Raw genomic sequence first — 18,160 nt, forward strand, 5'->3', positions numbered from 1 at the left:
CACAGAGGATCGTGCTGAGCACGCAGCCTGCATACAGTTGATACAGGCATTGAGAGGGGTGGCCTGTCTGGGGCGTCTCCACTCCCCTTCCGTGTCCCCCAGCCTTTAGGCCTGGACACCTCGTGTTGCAGATGGGGCAACTGGGGACCAGAGTGGGGAAGATACTTGTGCCAAGAAACACAGCGTGTAAGTAGAGGAGGACCAGAACCTCAGGGCCCTACCTCCCACTGCCAGTATTCTTAGATGGTGCCTCTCCCTGGCTCAAAGCTTATGGAAACTAGATACCTCTGGGGACTCAAATAGTGGGAGTCCAGGCAATGGACACCTGTTCTCTTGGGCCTTCCTGACCGCCTCCCCACCGCCCACCTAGCCTCAGCCCCCTTATCCTAGCTCTGGGTTGAATTTCATCTCTCTTTAACCACACCCTTACCCGCCCTGACCTCATACGAAGGTGCTTCTCAAGCCCTGTTGGCAACATCAGGCCTCCAGGGTGCCCCATCTCACCAGGGAGACGAATGCTTTGAGCAGGGGTGGAATGAGGCAGAGGGCTGCTGGAAGCCGCAGGAGAGAGATCCCTCGCCCTCCCCTGCCTCTTACCTCCTCATCTTCTCAAACTGCCTGACCCCCTGAGTCCTGGGCGTGGGACAACTTGAAGCCACTGGGAGGGGAGCCAGGAAGACTTCACCCCCAAAGACCTCTCTCAGGCCTACTGATTATGCTTGAGATACCCTCCAACTTCAGCCCCATGAGCCTGTTCAGCCGTTGGCATCTCCTTGTTCATTAGAAACAGTCCTAGGTGTGAGTACCAGCCTGGCCATTCCCATCTGTGACCTTGGGCAAGTATAATATAATCCCCCGGAACCTGTTTCCACATCAAGTGGGAATAATAACATCTACTGCCTGACATTGTTGTGCAGTTTCACCACCGTGCCTCCTTAGAGCCCGAGATCTCCTGGAACCTGGCATGTGGGTGAGGTGGGTCCTGTGGGAGACAGGCGGGGGGAGCTGCAGGTATAGGCCATACTCAGCACCAGCGTCTTAAACACTGGGATGGCCAGACTGAGCTGCCACCATAGCCACTGTGTAACCTCTGACCTTGCTACCTCTGACCTGACTCTGAAGGTTCCCTCCCCCAACCCCTACCCCCACCCCACTCACCCAGGCTCAGGAGTGGTCACTTGGAGTTATGCTGAAAACATGGGGCAACCCGTAGACCTTGGCCACTGGTGACACCCACCTCACCTACCGCCGTGCCTGCAGCTGGCCCGAGGCTCAGACCTCAGTCAACCCTCCACCAGCTGGTCCAGCCAAAGAGAGTCTAGGAGAGGGGCGGGCTTGCCCTCAGCTCCACCTCAGTCTCTCTGGGCACAAAGTGCTCACACAAAGCCTAGCACAGGGTAGGCGCTCCAAATTCTTAAGCTATCATTATTATTATTGTTATTAGTAGTAGTAGTATTAGTACTTAGTAGTATAGCAGTCCCATTTCACAGAAAAGCAAGGTGAGGCCCAGAGTAGTTGAAAAGCCACCACCTCTGTAAAGCCTTCCAGATTGTGCCCTTTCTCCCAGAAGTGGCTCTTCCTTCCTCCTGACTTGTTTGTTTCTCTCCAATGTTCTTGGTTGGCTAGGGCCCGACACACAGTGGGGTAGGTTCTGAGGTGGGCGGGGTGAGTTGGAGGAGCAGCTCACAAGGCTATGGGTGCTATGAGGAGGCCTGGGCCCAGGAGGCCCATCTGCCCAGGGACCCTCCACTCGAGTGAACTCCATTCCCCAGCCCTCACTCCCCTCCTCGGGCTCCCCTGCCGGCCTGCTAAATGATTAAGGAGTGCTAATACGTGTGCTGAGAGCAGGGCCTCTGCTGCCCCAGCAACCTGGGCCTCTGCTTCATCCTCATGTCTGCTCCCTGGGGGCATCTGCCGTGTCCCTCTGTGATGTCCTCCTTCCTCTCAGCCCCTTCCCCACTGGGTCCAGTGGGCAGAATTCTCACCTCCCTACATTTCTACTAGCCGGTTGGCAGTTGAACTCAGTCCAGTAAGAGTGAATTGAGCAAAAGTGTGTGTGAGACACTGGGAATGCTGTGAGGACTAGAGGAGACTCCACCACAAGGGACGGGAAGGGGGCAGTCATCCACGGGCACCTACCGTGTGTGCATCCGGGCACGGGGCAGTGCTTTCCTGACCAGACCACTGAGAGATGGGGTCTGTCTCAGTTTACTGATGAGGAGAGTAGGGCCCAGGGGAGTGAGGAGCCTGCTGGCGAATGCTCCGTGTGACGGGCTGGCCTTGAGGAACCAAAAGGGAAGAGCTGCCCCTGAGCTGACCCAGGTGGCTCCCATCAGCGGCAGGGAGAGTCTGGAGGCACTTGGGCTGCTCTGGGCTGTGGCTGGGCCCTCGGGAGCCCACACTCTGAGGAGGTTCTTAGTGCCCCAGGAGCACAGGGCAGCCTGAGGTTACTGTATGGGGCACCTGCTAGGGCAGTCATGGGGCCTGCTTCTCCCTGCTGGGGTTCCCTGCCTTCTGCCCTTCCCCTAGCTCAGACATCTTAGGGGGCTCAGCCCAGCTCTGGGTCCTCCTGATGTGCCCACTCTGACCCCTCTCACCCTCTGGCCCTGCCTGTGTGCCCCTTTGTCTCCTTAGGTGGGGCTGTTGACCTTGTCATTCCTCACCTGTGCCTCTTGCGCCCTTTCCAGCCTCTTGCCCACTTAGGAGAACTCCATCGTGAACTTGCCTCCGTCCCCTCACACTTTCTCTCTGGCTTCCCACCCCTGCCTTAGAGGAAGAGGAGTTTTCACTGCAGGCTGAGGCTCCTCCCTGCCCCCACCGTGATCCCCCCCCTCACCCCCATCAGGTTTCCCCTTTCCACAGCTCCCGTCTGGCTCCCGCCCCTGCTCGTTCCCCAGCTCTGGAGGGTTACCTGGATCCCCCAGCCCGTGGTCATTCCCGATCACTCCTGCAGACCCTTGGGCTGTAGCAGAAGCCCTATAGCACCTGTCACTAATGGAGACAGACAGCAGCCCTGGACTTCTGCCCACCCCATGTGGCCATGGAACTTCCTGGGCAGCACTTGTGGGACTCAGTTTCCCCTCTGTTGAGTGAGCCAGAACAATGCCTGGAACAGAGTAGGCACTCGAGAAGTTCTTGTTGAATTAATGAACTAAGTAACTAATCCCTGAGGGCTGGGCAGATCAAAGTAACTGATGGATTTAAAAGGGCTTTGCAGAGTCGGACAGTGTTGTTTGGACACGAGCAGCCATGATACTCAGCGGGCGTTCCTGCTCCCCACCCAGCTAGAGCCATTTGACCTTTGCCTCTCCCCACACTGGTCAGCCCTGCTCCTCTTGACCCCTGAGACCCTTACTGGCCTGAGCACCTCCAGCGCCTCAGTACTGTGCCAGGAACCCAGCACTGAGTCCCAGCTCTACGCTCCTCTAACCTGGCCCCAGCCCTGCCTTGTGCCCTGGCCAGCCTGCAGGTGGTCTGCCTGCCACCCTGCTCTTGCAGACTCATGGCCTGGAATTTCTGGCTTCCGGGCCCGGCTTCCCTGGTGCTGAATGTGTTACCGTGAGTGATGCCCTTCAGTGGACCCAGTCCATGCCTGATCTTGGTTTCCTCCAGCCCTCGCCTACTAGCCTACAAATCTGGGCAGTCCTGAGTGCCAGTCCTGCGTGTGAGAGGGCTTGGGGAGGATGGGAAGGAGGAAATGCTTCATCCCTAAGGCTGAAGGGCCCACATGTAAACCACCACCGGAGAATGGCAGAACCCAGAAGCTGGGATTCTGGCTGTAGGAGATACCCGGGGTGGGGGGGCGGTCAGGGAGGGTTTCCTGGCAGAGGTGGTGGTGCCTATGGGGGCCAGTGAGGACGAGGAGGAGGGGATGAAGAGGAGGGTTTCACCCGTGGCAGAACAGCATGAGCAAAATTGTCCTGGGTGCCCACTTTGTGCTGGCTCTGTGCCAGCTTCCCACCCCCACCGCACAGCCTTCGGGTTCGTATCATCAGCTCCATCTAACAGGCAGGGGCACAGAGGTTCAAAGGGGGCAGGAACTCACCCAGGGTCACCCGCTATCACTGAGGCATTGTCAGGCCTCGACTCCACGTCTAGCATCTTTTCAGACTCCTTAGTGGAGGGAGAGTCTGGGGAGGAGGGGGCGGGATGCTGGCACCCGCCGCAAGCATCACACAGCTGGTGACTGTGACTTTCCGGGGAGGGGGTGTGGGATGGGGGGGTGGCTTTCCTAGTTGGTCCTGTTCTTCCCTCCCCCCACCCCCGTGGAAGAGCCCTCATGATGAGAGGTTCCCACCGTGCCCCCTTTCTGGAGAGGCCGGCAGTTTGCCTTTTCAGAGGATAATTCCCCATGATACAGAGATATTTAGCCTAATAGAAGCCGACAGATCATTCAGGGCAGTAATGCACTCCGGCTTCAAGCATTTAGTTTCCTCAGCCTGAACTCCCAGATTAAAGGCTCCTTGCCTGCGCCTGCCCCACAAGGATGCCTGTGACCTTGACTGCGGTGATGGGGTAGGTTTCTCCCACCCTCCTTCCCTCCCCCTCCTTTGCTGGCTTCCTCCTCTCTCCCTTTCTCTCTTTCTTAAAAAAACAAAGGTATTTTTCTTCTTAAATATTCAGTTGAGAGGCTGTTGCTTAAACCCTGCATGCTCTGGGGACAGGCCAATTGCGCTCAGCTGCCAGTGGGGCATGGGAACCCCTGGCGAGCCCGGAACACTCCCACAGCCACGTGGGGCCAGCGGGTATGCTGTACCTGGTGGGCGGTCTGGGCAGCTGGACCCTCCAGCCTGGCCTGGGCAGACAGAGGCCCGGCAGATGGCCTTGCCCAGGGATAAAACTGGCCCCCTACTTTCTCTGCCCGCCTCCCTGGCCCAGGGATCTGACCTGACACCCTCGCTGACTGGGGGCTGCTAGGGCAGGTTTCTTCTGCTCCTTGGACCTGGGCATCCTGGGAAGGACCTAGGGGAGACTAGTAGCTAAACTGGAGGAGCAGATGGCTGCAGAGGTGGCACTGGAGGGCCTTTCATTGATCAAGACAGTGGTTTCTGCAATTGCCTCCTGGCCCCTGCAGGGTCCACTTGTCAATTCGTCTGTCCCTGCTGCTCTCTGTCTTGTCTTTGTCTTGCCTTCTGTCTTCCTCTCTCTGCCGCCCCTGTCCCTCTTTCATCTGCTCACCAGGCTGCCTATTTGAGCTTCCTTGCACTTCTGTGGAGGCAGCAGGGAGCATGGAAAGCACAGGGTATTTCGAATCAGCCAGTCCTGGGTTCAAATCCTGGCTCTAGAACTTACAGGCTGTTTCTGTTCGGTTTAATATTTTGAGTTTGGGCAAGTTCTTAATCTCTCTGAGCCTTCATTCCATCATCTGTAAAGTGAGATGCTGATACTTGGCTCACAGGAATATCCTGGGGTTCAGTGTGTGATGTGACATGGAGTGGTGCTAAGGGGTGGCAGCTTTCCTGCCTCGGTGGTCCCAGTCTCCCTACCTCCTGACGCTCCCACCTCTCCTGCCCAGATGCCCTCTCTCTGACCCTCTGGCTAGGAAAAGGGAAGGTGTTCAGGAGGGATACCTGGCAGGTGGGCTCTGGTTCCCCCTGGATACAAGCTGCCTGTATAGGGGTGAGGCAAAGAATAAGGCTGAGTGGGAGGGACCCTTCTCCTCGAGTTCATTTCCTGGGCAAAGCCTAGTGTCTGGTCCTGGGTCTGGTTTGAAGGATCCAACCTAAGGGACTGTGGCAGTACTACCAGGGGAATGAGACAAAAGGGTGGGAGAGCAGGGCCTCTGTAACCTGGGAGGAGAAGGCTTCTGGGCTGGGACTCCCCTCCCAGGTTTCAGTGGGGTGGTGTGCAAAGAGAGCCTCTAACCTTCAGGGATGGGGAGTTGTGGCAGCTGGACAGGAGCCCAGGGTGGAGGGGAGATTCCTGTTCCCTCCTTCTGAGGCAGGGGTGGCAGGATGACCACTGGAGTGCAGGAGGGGAAGGCCCCTAGGTCTGGGGCTGACGTGCTGGTCGGACCTCGAGCTGGTCCCATTCCCTCTCTGGGCCTCAATTTCCACACTTGCTAACTGGGGTTAATCATCCTGCCCTATGTTCCTCATGGGGTGGGCAGAAGATCCAGTTAGAGAATAGATGGGAATGTGTGGTGATCTATAATGTAGTAATAATAATAACAACTATTATTGTGGCCATTATCTTGCCTTCGTTTCACTCTCTGTAAAACCCTTTTTGATCCACACAATCTAGCCCTGATTCATGTGTGAATAGAATTAAAGAACCTCATGGCTGAAGGCAACCTCCCATTTAGTGCAAATCCCTACCCAAAATGTATGTTCTCTAGAACTCTGCTTGCATGCCGCCAGGGACAGGGAGCTCACTACTCCTCATGCTGAAGAGAGATCTCTCTTCCTGGAATCTTCTCTCACTGGGCCTAGCTCTGCTCTCTGGGCCCATAAATGCCAAGTGTCTTTATCAGGAACCTGAAGTCCTGACCAGGCCCCCCGAGGCTTTCCCAGGGAACACGGGTTCCAGGCCCACCTCCTCCTGTCAAGCCCCTGTGAACAGACCCCACTGTATCAAAAATCTTCTAGACAGTTACCTTGACGACTGACATGGCTATCTGGAGGTGGCTACACCGTCTCCAGAGCTGGAGTGACTGGCTCACCCAGCCCCCATGTCTCCTGGCCACCAGGCTCCACAGAGGCCACGACTCCCTGGCCACTCACGGAGCTACTCACAGAACTCAGCCAGAGCCTAGTAACTCTCTCTTGTCCACTTTGGCCCTTTCCTAGGGCAAGTGGAGGGCTTCGAACAGGGGATCCTGCCTCCCTAATTGACCCCTCCAAGGTTGGACCTACTTTCGAAGCTCCATCCTAGTGTCTGCCAAAAGAGGTCGTTCCAGGCAGGGCCAAGGACCAGCTCTGCTGATGCCAGTGAGATTCCACCCCAGGGACCAGTCTGACCCGCTATCCCGCATTCTTGGACATGGTTAGGTAGCTAACCACTGAGGAGCCCAGCCCATATTTTTCTGTCTCATCCATCAGGGATGTCACGGGGGCCTCGCTCGTGGCTGGTTGGAGCGCATGTCATCATTTTGAGCAGCCAAGAGAGGACATGCAGTTGTCCCGCAGGACTCTTTGGTAGTGAACTTCTCAAACTTACTATTGTCTTTCCTGGCGTCTGGGCAGCACTTCTAGACTCTCTATTGGAATAGATGTAAGCTTCGCAGTCTAAGCTTAGATTGGCTTTTTAAGCCCCCTTTTTATTAAAAAGGGGAGAGATGCTAATATTTATAAATGCCAGTTCTTGACGTGTATCATTTCAGCAAGTCTTCATCACAGCTCTCTGTGGGAGGATTGTGGTTACCACTTGGAAGATGAGGGATCTGAGCCTTGGGAAGTGAAGTAGCTTTTACCCAGGGTCCCACGGAGAGCAAGAGGTGGAGCTAGGACTCAGACCCAGGATTGTCTTAGCTTCAAACTCCTGCTGTTCCCAGATTCTGGGCCCTACCTCCCCAGTCCCCACACCCCTTGGTATAACTTTTCAGGTTCAACCAGCATGTTCTTTACAAGCATGTGCTGGGGGCCTGCTCTGGGCCAGCCCCTCTGCACCCTCCCTCGTCCCGCCCTGTCCTGTCTTTTTGGACAATCTTGTCTCCTGTCAGCCTGAGGGTGGGCCCCAATCTCTGCCCCTCCCTGTGTGCCACGCATAGGACCAGAGAACAGAGCAGGGGCTTGGGAAGAAAGATGCTCCCCGGGGTGTGTGTGAGACTCAGCGTGTGTGTGGGGTGGCAGTATTCCTGGTGGCTCATCTGCTGTTATTTTTTAATAGTTATTTAAATTTTTTTGTGGGGGGGTCTGGTAGTAAAAATAGTACGTGTCTGTGGTAGAAGATCTAGCAGTCATACTTGATTCCTTTTTCTTACCCTCACCTCCTCACATCCAACTCATCCACTAACTGCCGATGAGTTGTTTTTTGCTATAACATATATCCTGCATCTGTCTGGTCCCTCCCTCACCCTAGCCCGAGCCTCATCTTCCTGTCTTGGGTGACTGCGACAGTCAGCCCACTGGTCCCCTGCTCCTGTGCCTGTTCCCCTTCAATCCAGGCTCCACTCAGCAGCCCAAAGGAACTTTTCACAATGAATAAAACATCCCAGCACTTCCCAGGTGACTCTTCCTTGCACTAGGGATGAAGTCCGAAACTTTACCTTGGCCTTCAGGGTCCACCCTCCCTCTGTGGCCTCCTTTCCTGCTGTTGCCCCTACCTCTGCCCATCTCATTCCGCGTGCTGTTGCTCCTCAAAAACACCAGGCTCCTTCCCAGCTCTGCTCTTTTTTTTTTTTTTAATATTTTATTTATTGGCTGCATTGGGTCTTTGTTGCTGCGCATGGGCTTTTCTCTAGTTGCGGCGAGTGGGGGCTACTCTTCGTTGCGGTGTGCGGGCTTCTCATTGCGGTGGCTTCTCTTGTTGCGGAGCACGGGCTCTAGGCGCGCGTGCTTCAGCAGTTGTGGCGCACGGGCTTAGTTGCTCCACGGCATGTGGGATCTTCCCGGACCAGGGCTCAAACCCGTGTCCCCTGCATTGGCAGGTGGATTCTTAACCACTGCGCCACCAGGGAAGCCCCCCACACTGCTCTTTGCCTTGCTCCTGCTGCTCTAGGAGTGACTGAGTTCTTATCGTCCACGTATAAATTCAGATGTGACCTCTGCAGAAAGGCCTCCTCTGATTCTCCAGCTAGAGTGACCCCTTAGCCTCATCCCAGGTACTCTCTCTCACATTACCAGGCTCGATTTTCTTAATTGCACTTGTCACTCTTTGGAATTATCTTGTTCCTTTATTTGCTTATTTATTTGCTTATCATCTGTGCCCCCCATCCCCATGAGGGGTACTCCACTGTATCTCCAGCACCTATAGTATACTTACTATATAGTAAGTGCCCAATAAGTATTTGGTGACAGAATGAAAATAACAGAGAAAAATGTAAAGGAGAAATAGAAATACAATTGTGGATATGGTAGCAGTTAATAATGTAATAATTGGTGTGTGTGTGTGTGTGTATAAGCCGGGGATCACCTGCCCTTTTAATTATAGGCTTGAGGGTGCCTGGGCCTGAAGCATTGCACATATGGGAGACACACATGTGCACATGTGGGCTGTATGCATGCACGTGCATGTGCACACACTCGTTTCCCTGTTCAGTAGCAGTGTGACCTCTGACGAGGTCTTTTACCTTTGGGCCTCAGTTGCTTCACTTGTAGAATGGGGCTGCCTGGGGCTGGAGGCAGAGGACTGGATATCTTGGCCTCTTGAGGTCAGCCCTGGCCAGCGACAGCAGCACTGCAGGCAGCTGGCGCTCTGAGGCCTGTCTGCTGGCCTGCTGTGCTGTGCCAAGGGGTGCCAGGAGGTGTTTATTGAAGTCCACCTCCGTACAGAGCTGCTCCCCGCTGCCCTCTGAGGTGAGGATCTCACCCAGGCAGGAGGGAGTAGTCCGAGGTCAGGAAATTGGCAGGAGAGCCTGGAGACGTGAGCGTTGCTGCCAGGAGGTGGATTACGTTCACAGTCGAGGTCTCTTGGATGCATCAGTAGCTGCAGTTTGAATGTTTTCGTTTCTGTGTATGTGTTTTTCTAAAAAAATTTTTTGATACCATGTTTTACTTCTGGAATTTTTTTTCTTTCAATTGCTACAGAAAGAATTTCCATGCAATTAAAAAGGGAAAACACACACACATCTGTATTTCTACTGCTCCAAGTCAACAGCTGTTCCCTCCCTGCCCCCTTACCCTTTTCCTGTGAAGACAATACTGGAAGCTTGCAGAACATGTGGGAAGTAGAAGTGGCCCTTGACCTCTGTGCCTCAGTTTCCTGATCCCAAAAATAAGAGTATAAATTGCTCCTCATACAGTTGTTGTACAGACCACATGGGCCAACATTTGTAAAGCACTTAGAATGTGTTTTTGTTAAACAGGATGAGTTAATTAATAGAAAAGAAAGGGCACCATTAATGCCACCATCATGGCACAAAGAGGCAGCAGTGGAAGTCTGTCCTTAGAGTCAGAAATCAAGAGTTTGAGCCCCGACTCTGCCCTCACTCCCCATGTAACCTGGCATATGTGTGTGGCTTCTCGAAGCCTCAGCTCCTGCATCTGTAGAATGGTTAGGAAATCTGGAGGTCGTGATGCTGCGGTGCGGGCTGGGGGTAATAGATATAAGTGGGCTCCGTGAGCCCAGAGACCTGCACACCGCTGCAACCCAGCCCCACCCTCATCCATTTTCTGTTTTCTTGCTCAATATTGTTAGGTAAACATTGCTCTGTTCTGCTACCAGTCTCTGTGTTTATCATTTTTTTTTTTTGCGGTACGCGGGCCTCTCACTGTTGCAGCCTCTTCCGTTGCGGAGCATAGGCTCCGGACGCGCAGGCTCAGCGGCCGTGGCTCACGGGCCCAGCCGCTCCGCGGCATGTGGGATCTTCCCGGACTGGGGCACGAACCCATGTCCCCTGCATCGGCGGGCGGACTCTCAACCACTGCGCCACCAGGGAAGCCCTGTGTTTATCATTTTTAATGGCTGTGTAATATTCCATCCAACAGAGGTGTCATGATGCACTCTGTCATCTCCAGTGTGGGATGTTTAGGCAGCTTCCAGCATTTTGGTGTTATTAGTAACCCTGCAGTGAACAGCTCTGTGCCCAGAGCACTTCTTCTCTGATAGATGATTTCCCCAGCCAACCTCAGGGCTAGTCACTGAGGCTGCTTTGCGGGGGTGCTGGGGGCTGGGACAGCAGCAGTGTCTGGGAGAGTTAGGTCCCTTCAAAAGCGGCCTGATACCCTGCCCCAGGAGCAGCAGCTTGGGTAGTGGGGCAGCAAGACACTCCGTGACAGTGCTGAGCAAGATGGGAGAACATAAGGCCACCATGGGAAGGGCAGCGGGTGCCGTGGAGAGCGGGGGCTAGGAGTCTGAGGACCTAAGTTCTGGGTTTTGCCTTTGCCGCTCTCTATGTGACCCTGAGCAAATCCCTTCTCCTCTCTGGACCTCAGTTTTCTCTGGGTACTGTGGCCAGGGACTGCCAGGAGGTGGATTACGTTCACAGTCGAGGTCTCTTGGATGCATCAATAGCTTCAGTTTGAATGTTTTCGTTTTTGTGTATGTGTTTTTCTAAAAAAATTTAGAAATTTTTTTAGGGCAAGTGTTGGTCCAGGGCTGTATTATTCAATGTGGAAGCCACTAGCCACATGTGGCTATTTTGATTTAAATACAAATGAATAAAAGAAAAGAAAAAAAATCAGATTCTTAGTGTCACTATCCACATTCCAATATCCGCGTGTGGCTAGTGGCTACCGTATCGGGCAGCACAGGTACTGAACACATTCATCATTGCAGAAAGCGCTATTCGACTGTGCTGGTCTAGAGACGTTTCTAGAGATCCAATCAGCCCAATGTTCTGTGATTCAAGATCTCTGTCATCATGCCTTTTTCTGGAGCCGGGAAGAAAGCCAGCATCCTTTAGATCAGAGGATTCATTAAGGGCCTAAAGAGGCTTAGTGACTTTCCAAAGCCCAGGACCTCTGGCAGTGTCCTGAGTCTGAAATATCCTCACCCTCTTTGTCTCCCCAAAGGTCCCAGCTTGGTCTCAGAGAGAAGCTGCAGAAGAGTGTGGGCCCCTCGAGGGGTGGCCCCCCAGCCAGGGACAGTGCCCAAGGGAGGCTGGTGTGAAGCCAGAGTAGTTGGTTTCCTGGTTCCTCAAAGAGGAAGGCACTTGGAGGGCCTGCACTGCTCTCTGCCTATGCCTGGAACGCCACCGTTCATGCCCTTGGGTTAAGCATTGTCCTCTCTAGGATTCTTTTAGAAGTCCAGACCAGATATCAAAGGAGGCGGCTGCCTCACTCAGTTTTGTCCTATTCTGGCTGCCCTAGGCCTAGTTCTGGGCACGCACTGGGAGAGGAACTGTGAGAAATGAGTCCACAGTACTGAGGGTAAAGCTCCCCCGCCCTCTCCCCACACCAGGCACATACACTCTGGCACATGGATTCCAGCCATGCCTGCCCCAGAGCCCTCCCTTCTCTTCAGAGGGAAGGCCTTCTACAGATGCTCTCCTACAGCCTCAAGGTACTCCAGGGGAAGGGGGCAGTAAATAGGGGGAATGAGATACAAGATGTGAGGAGGTGAAGGTAAACTTGGCTGACTTTGGTCTCACCTTTGTCAAGGTGTGGCCACCATCTGCCTTACGCCCTGTGCCCCTCTGTCCCCCATGTTAACTGTACTGCTCACTCTTGCTTCTCCTTTTTCTAGGGACCCCACAGCCATGTCCTGGCTGCCTTGAGTCTGCCTCCTGCCGGCGTTCCAGGGCTCTGGCCCTGTCCAGCCCCTGCACCTGATCCCACGCCTGTTCCTCACCTCAGCCTGCGCCGCAGGGACTCCTCAAGCTTCAGGACTCAGCAGGCGCAATAGCGGTCACGGTAGGTGGCATACCCACCCTGCCTACTCCCTAGCTCCTGGGGATGTCTGAGCCGTCTTGCTCTCTGGAACAGGAAGGATACATTTCTGAACACTGTCTCTGTCAGGATCCCTTTGGTTGCAAGTAGCAAAAATCTTATTTCAATAAAATTAAATGATCAGCTCATGTGACTGAAGTGTCCAGCGGTAGGTTGGGCTTCAGGCAGGGCTTGATCCAGTGGTTTCAACAATGTGAACAGGATCTGTTTTCTGTCTGTATGTCTCTGCTTCTCTTTTTTGGTGATGGCTCCACTCCTAGTGGCTTTTCACATGCCAGCAGTTTCTGGGGCAACATGCTACCAGGTTGAAATCTGGGGTCTGGGCTAGAGACAAAATCTGCTTTCCTGATAGAACAAATAAAAGTCCTGGGGTTGATCTCTTGGGCCCTATTGGCAGGATTAAGATCGTCCTGCTCCTTTAATTGGGTCCGCAGGGCTTGGAAACATGGATGGGCTGGGGATAAGGGTCTGTCCTTCCCCAACCATGTGACCAGGAATGAGGGGGAGAGTGTTTCCTAAAGGAAGCTCAGGGTCCTGCTGGCAGGAAGAGATGCCTCCAACTGGGGGAGGCAAATAACAAATGATTATTATAGATGAGTCTGCCCTATCCTTTTTTTTTTTTTTTTTTTTTTGCAGTACGCGGGCCTCTCACTGTTGTGGCCTCTCCCGTTGCGGGGCACAGGCTCCGGACGCGCAGGCCCAGTGGACATGGCCCATGGGCCCAGCCGCTCCGCGGCATGTGGGATCCTCCCGGACCGGGGCACGAACCCGTGTCCCCTGCATCAGCAGGCGGACTCTCAACCACTGCGCCACCAGGGAAGCCCCTGCCCTATCCTTTTTTTTAAGGCCCAGTTTAGGTCTCTCCTTCTCTAGGAAACCTTTGCTGACTGTTCCAGCCAATGGTTATTTCCTTTAGTTCATCCGCCAGCTCCACCCTTTTTACAGATGGAAAGCCTGGGGCTCAGTGTGCATTTCCTTATGAATACTCTATTGGTTACTGCATTAGTGCCAAGATGTGTTGCTCTCTTTGCCTTGGCTGCTAGGAAGCTCATAGCTGGTTCGTGGCCCATTTCTGATAAGTGCTCAGGATGCTGTGGCATGCAGTTGCTCAGTAGTCTTGCCATTGGCTTCATCTTCTTCTCTCTCATATTTTTCCCTTGTTCTGATCTCTTCTCTTATGTTTCAGTTTGTGCTGTTCTTAGCAGCCTCAAACTCTTTTAGAAGGAGGTGGGGTATAAATAACCAAGAGTGGCCATAAATGAAGCATTCAGTGCTGACTGCAGCCAAATGCTAGGCCTTTTCCTTTCTAGAAGCAGCTGGAGTGGGGGTCTCCCCAGGCCCAAGGCCAAGCCTGTCCTCAGGGCGGCACCAAAGCCTGACCGTGGTAGCCCCAGTACAATGCCCACCTTGCCCTCCTTGGGTTAAAAATGGCATCGTTCTGTTTCCCACCCTCTTCCCTTCCCATTCCTCATCTTATCAGAAGCTAATGAAAGAGGCTAGGAAACCCAACCCTCTGGTAATTAAATTTACTTAAAGGGTATTCAAGTGGAGTAATGAGAAGTTTAATGCAGTGATTAGATTTTTTCTTTAATTAATTAAAATTAGAACCATGTGTCTTTCCAGCAAACCAGCTTGACCCTCTGCTTGAGAGTAGCAGGCAGAGTAGTCGTAGAGGGTTTGGCTGGGTGAGTGGGGCTGCTGAGGGGCGGGCGCAGCCTTCTGCCCAGCTCCGATGCCCACTCAGGCCAGTCTCTGATTCAGCTCCTGTTTCTGAGCCCTGTGAGTGCCAGACCTGGGCTAGACCTGAGTCGCCCAGGGCTGAGGGATCCAGCAGTCCCCGCACCCAGCTGAAAACTGATTCAGGATGGAGGTTTCCGAGGAGGGTCAGCAAGAGTTACTTAAAGCAAGGAGCACAAAGGAGGGATTTCAGGCACTGTGATAGGAGGAGGTATTTGGGTGGCATATCTCACGGCCATGTACCAGCTGACACTTTCACCTTCATGTTCAGCCAGACCTGGGCCAGACCTCTGTTGGCACTGGATCCTCTGGGCTAATGGAGTGGGGACAGTGGGGTGGATAATAGAAAAATCTGCGCTAACTCACAAACCGCTTCTCTTAGGCTTAGGAATGCATTCATGCCAGAAGGCTGACTGTCCTGCTGTGTCTCTGAAGGCCAGTTAAGGATGCAAGGAAGCACTTCCTGCCTTGAGCCCCTTCTGTAGGAGTCAGGTGGCGGCTGGGGCATAGTGAGTATGGCAATCCCGGCATAGCCGCCTGGAGTGGAGCAGAGGACAGGCCTTGCCTGAGTAGAGGGTGGGCACAGTGGAGACTCAGAAGACAGGCCCCAGCACCCCAGGGATAGGATAGGTTGTTTTCAAAGCAGTGGGTAAGGCTGGGAGAAGTCCTGAGCCCTTCACGGTAGGGGGCAGAAAACTTCCTTCATTGAACCCTGACCCAAGTCCCACACTGAGCCTGGATCCTGGACAGACTGAACTTTGATCCCAGCCCCACACTGAGCCCGATCTTGTGCAGACTGAATCTTGATCCTGGTCCCACGCTAAGCTCTGACCCCAGCCCCACACTGGGCCCAGCATTGTCACGGATACTCAGTAGAGCAACAGGTGCCGGGTGGGAGGGGTGAATGGTCGTGTTTGTTCGTTCCCACTGCTAGCTCTGCTGCCTGTGGGCAGGACTCCTGTGCCAGACCCCACACTCTGCAATGGATAAGATGAATCAGATGTGGTTCCTGCCCACAGGGCTGGTGGGGGAGGTGGCAAGCAAGCATTCAATGACGGCCGAGTGATCAGAGTCGAAGTGGGCCTCACTTGAAGCCTTCCTCTGGCAGCAAGTGGGAGGGGGAGGTGCTGGAGATGGGCCAGTGGGGAAGCAGCTAAGATAGGGTCCCTGTGAGCGATGAGGAGGACGGCACCCGTGGGGGTCTTGGGGGTGCCTAGGGTGAGTGATTCTCCCCGCCTCCAAGAGCTGGCTGTGACTCCCCCAGGGCGTGCTCAGCTCCTGGTGAGCCAAAGGCCTCACCTCTGGGGCAGGTTGGTGGTGTGCTGGGCACTGGGCTGGCCATAGTACTTACAAGGAAAGCATTTTTATCCATTTCACAGAAGAGGAAATGGAGACGTGCGGGGACTTGCCTAATGACCCTCCGCCTGAAGTAGCCCAGTGGGGCATGGTCGCAGGTCTTACTTGTCTCCGGGCCTGCACACCACTGTTCCCGCGAGTAACTTGCCCTGGGAGGTAGGGGCTCCTCTTCTTCCAACTTCTCCACCCCGAACTGAGTGAATACGACCCGGGCACGGGCGGGGGCTGGTGGGCCTCGGAGTAGCGGGTGTGAGGAGGGCCTTGGCTGGGTAGGGGACTAGCCCCAGGAAGGAGGGTCTTCTCCTTCCTCCATCCCCACTCCTCCCCTCTCTGAATCCCACCCTCTGGATTTCTGCACCTCCCCCTGCCCCCCCAGTTCCCTCCTTCCATGGCTCAACCCCTTCTGAATAACCAGCCCTGGAGAAGCCACCCGACCAGTCACCTACCACTCGCATGGGGAAACTGAGGCCCTGGGAGGGGCAGGGACCTGCTCAAGATTGTGGGGCTCTGCCTCTCGTGTCTCTTTAAGGTGCAGAGTGTGAAATGACATTACCTGGAGTTTATACTTTAAACACAGGGATAGTATGTGAATACTTTTGCTGGGCTGGGAGGCCCTGTGGCTCATCTGCCCCCACAAGTTCACATCACACGGGCAGATGCCCCGCGAGCCACCTTGGCCTCCTTGGGCACGGCGCCCCCGCCAGACGCGGCCATCCCCCCTCCCTGGGTCCCAGGTGCTTCAAATCACTGTCTCATTGAATTCTCTCAGCAGTCTAGGAAGGTGCATGACTTTCTAGATGAGGGCACTGAGGTGGAGAGCTAAGCCACTGTCCTGCAGCTAACTGCAAAGGTGGATTTGCCTGCCAGGTTCCGATCGTAGGCAATCCACCCGCTCCAGAGTGCCCCCTCCTCACCTGCAGGCATCTGCCCCTGCAAGGGCCCCCAGCACCCCTGCCCCTGCATCCACTGCTGCTTCCCTACTTGTCCTGTGCTCCAGCCAAGACCAGTGACTCTTCCCCAATGCTCCGCACACCTGCCTACCCCCAGGCCCTTGTTCCAGCTGTTCCAGCCCCCCGGAGTTCCCTTCCCAACTCCATCTGCCCAGATCCCCTTCATCTTTTTAGGCTGGGCCCAGGTGCCACTTCCTTCATGGAGACCCCCTGTCTGCTTCATCCCAATAAGAAGCCAGGCTCCCGCTCCTGCGAGCACATTCCAACGGCTCTTGGCCTGTCCCTCTCTTAGGCTCCTGGCTTCCATGTGTCTGGCTTTACAGCACGTGGAGGGCAGAGTAGTCTCCTGGCCCCCGGCTTCCCTGGCCCGTTACCCCCAGGGCCTGACACACAGTAGGTGTGCGGGGAGTAGCTTGGGTACCCGCCTCGGGTGGGGCTGCAGGTCCACAAACCATCCCTTTCCTCAGCAGTCCTGGGTCAGCTGGCCCCCAGCTGCGCTGGTCCCAGCCCCCTTCCTCACCGCCGCCCGAGCTCCCTGAGGAGACCAGCTGCTTCCTTTAGCCCTGGCTGGGTGGCGTTGGGGGCTGGCTTCCAGGCCCAGCAGACCTCCCTGTGCACGCCTGACCTGCCCAGGTTCTGGGGGCAAGAACAAGACAAACCCCAACTTTGAGACTCCCAGGCAAGTCTTGAAGCCTGGCAGGTATAGCTACTTTGTGCTGAGCGCTGTTGGGGGGCTGCACGGGTGCCCTGCCCGGACCACTCACTGGCTCTGCTGATTGTTGGCTGTGTGACTTTGAGCAAGTTGGGTAACCCCTCTCTGCCTCAGTTTCCTCATCTGTTAAATGAGGTGATGAGAGACCTTCCTAGGGTTGCTATGAGGATTGAAGAAATCAGTACAATGCAAGCATACAGCACAGCCCCGACACAGACACATGTGTGCTCCCTGGTTGTTGGCTGTCACCGTTGCTGGGAGGGAGAGAGAAGGCAGAGTGTGGGGGAATGTTCAGGGAGAGTTTCCAGAAGGTGGCGACACACGAGAAACGACTCGAAATATAAGGCACAGGAGGCAGGAAAGGACACTGCGGGAAGATAGAACCACAGGGACAGAGGCCCAGAGGCAGTCTGGGGGACTAAAAGGGAGCTGAGCTTGTCTATCTAGACTTAGGCAAAGAATGGGACAAGGGGAGACCTAGGCTGGTGGCACACAAGGGCTGTGTCCTGAGGGACCTTAGGGGCCACCCCGAGGAGTTTGGACTTTCTCTTACAGCCAGTGAGGGGCCATGGATGGAGTATTTTTCTTCTTTTTTCCTTCCCTTTTTTTTTTTTTTTTTTTTTACCACAAAAGCAATGTTTGCTCATGCAAAAATTGAAACAATATAGAAGTGTGTCCTATTAAGTAGGGAAGTTCCCTCTTTGCCCTTAGATCTCATTTTGCCGAGGTCCCACTATTGTTGGTCTGGTATGCCTCCTTCCAGAAGTTTTTCTGTGCTTTTATAAACATACTTATTGTATATTATCTGAAAAAAGAAATGGAATTGTATTATGCACATTACTCTACAACTTCCATTTACCAGTGTGTTGTGGGCATCTGTCAGTGTCACCGCATACAGATCTCCCATGTTCTTTTTA

General features: G+C 54.4%; 1 protein-coding gene across 6 annotated transcripts in view; it reads left to right on the top strand.

The window, feature by feature from the left end:
* The window catches only part of LINGO1 (leucine rich repeat and Ig domain containing 1), a 202,745-nt gene that overhangs the window by 109,644 nt on the left and 74,941 nt on the right, over positions 1–18,160 (top strand). For 5 of the 6 annotated variants that reach the window (XM_067754333.1, XM_067754315.1, XM_067754305.1 and 2 more), the window contains one exon: positions 12,286–12,452. The gene's annotated coding sequence lies outside the window, so the exon portion shown is untranslated. Of the gene's footprint in view, positions 1–4,373; positions 4,516–12,285; positions 12,453–18,160 lie in introns of those variants that run through there. The other variant, XM_067754339.1, reaches the window with a different exon arrangement.

The sequence above is a fragment of the Pseudorca crassidens genome, chromosome 1, assembly GCF_039906515.1.
Source record: "Pseudorca crassidens isolate mPseCra1 chromosome 1, mPseCra1.hap1, whole genome shotgun sequence".
Lineage (NCBI taxonomy): Eukaryota > Metazoa > Chordata > Mammalia > Artiodactyla > Delphinidae > Pseudorca > Pseudorca crassidens.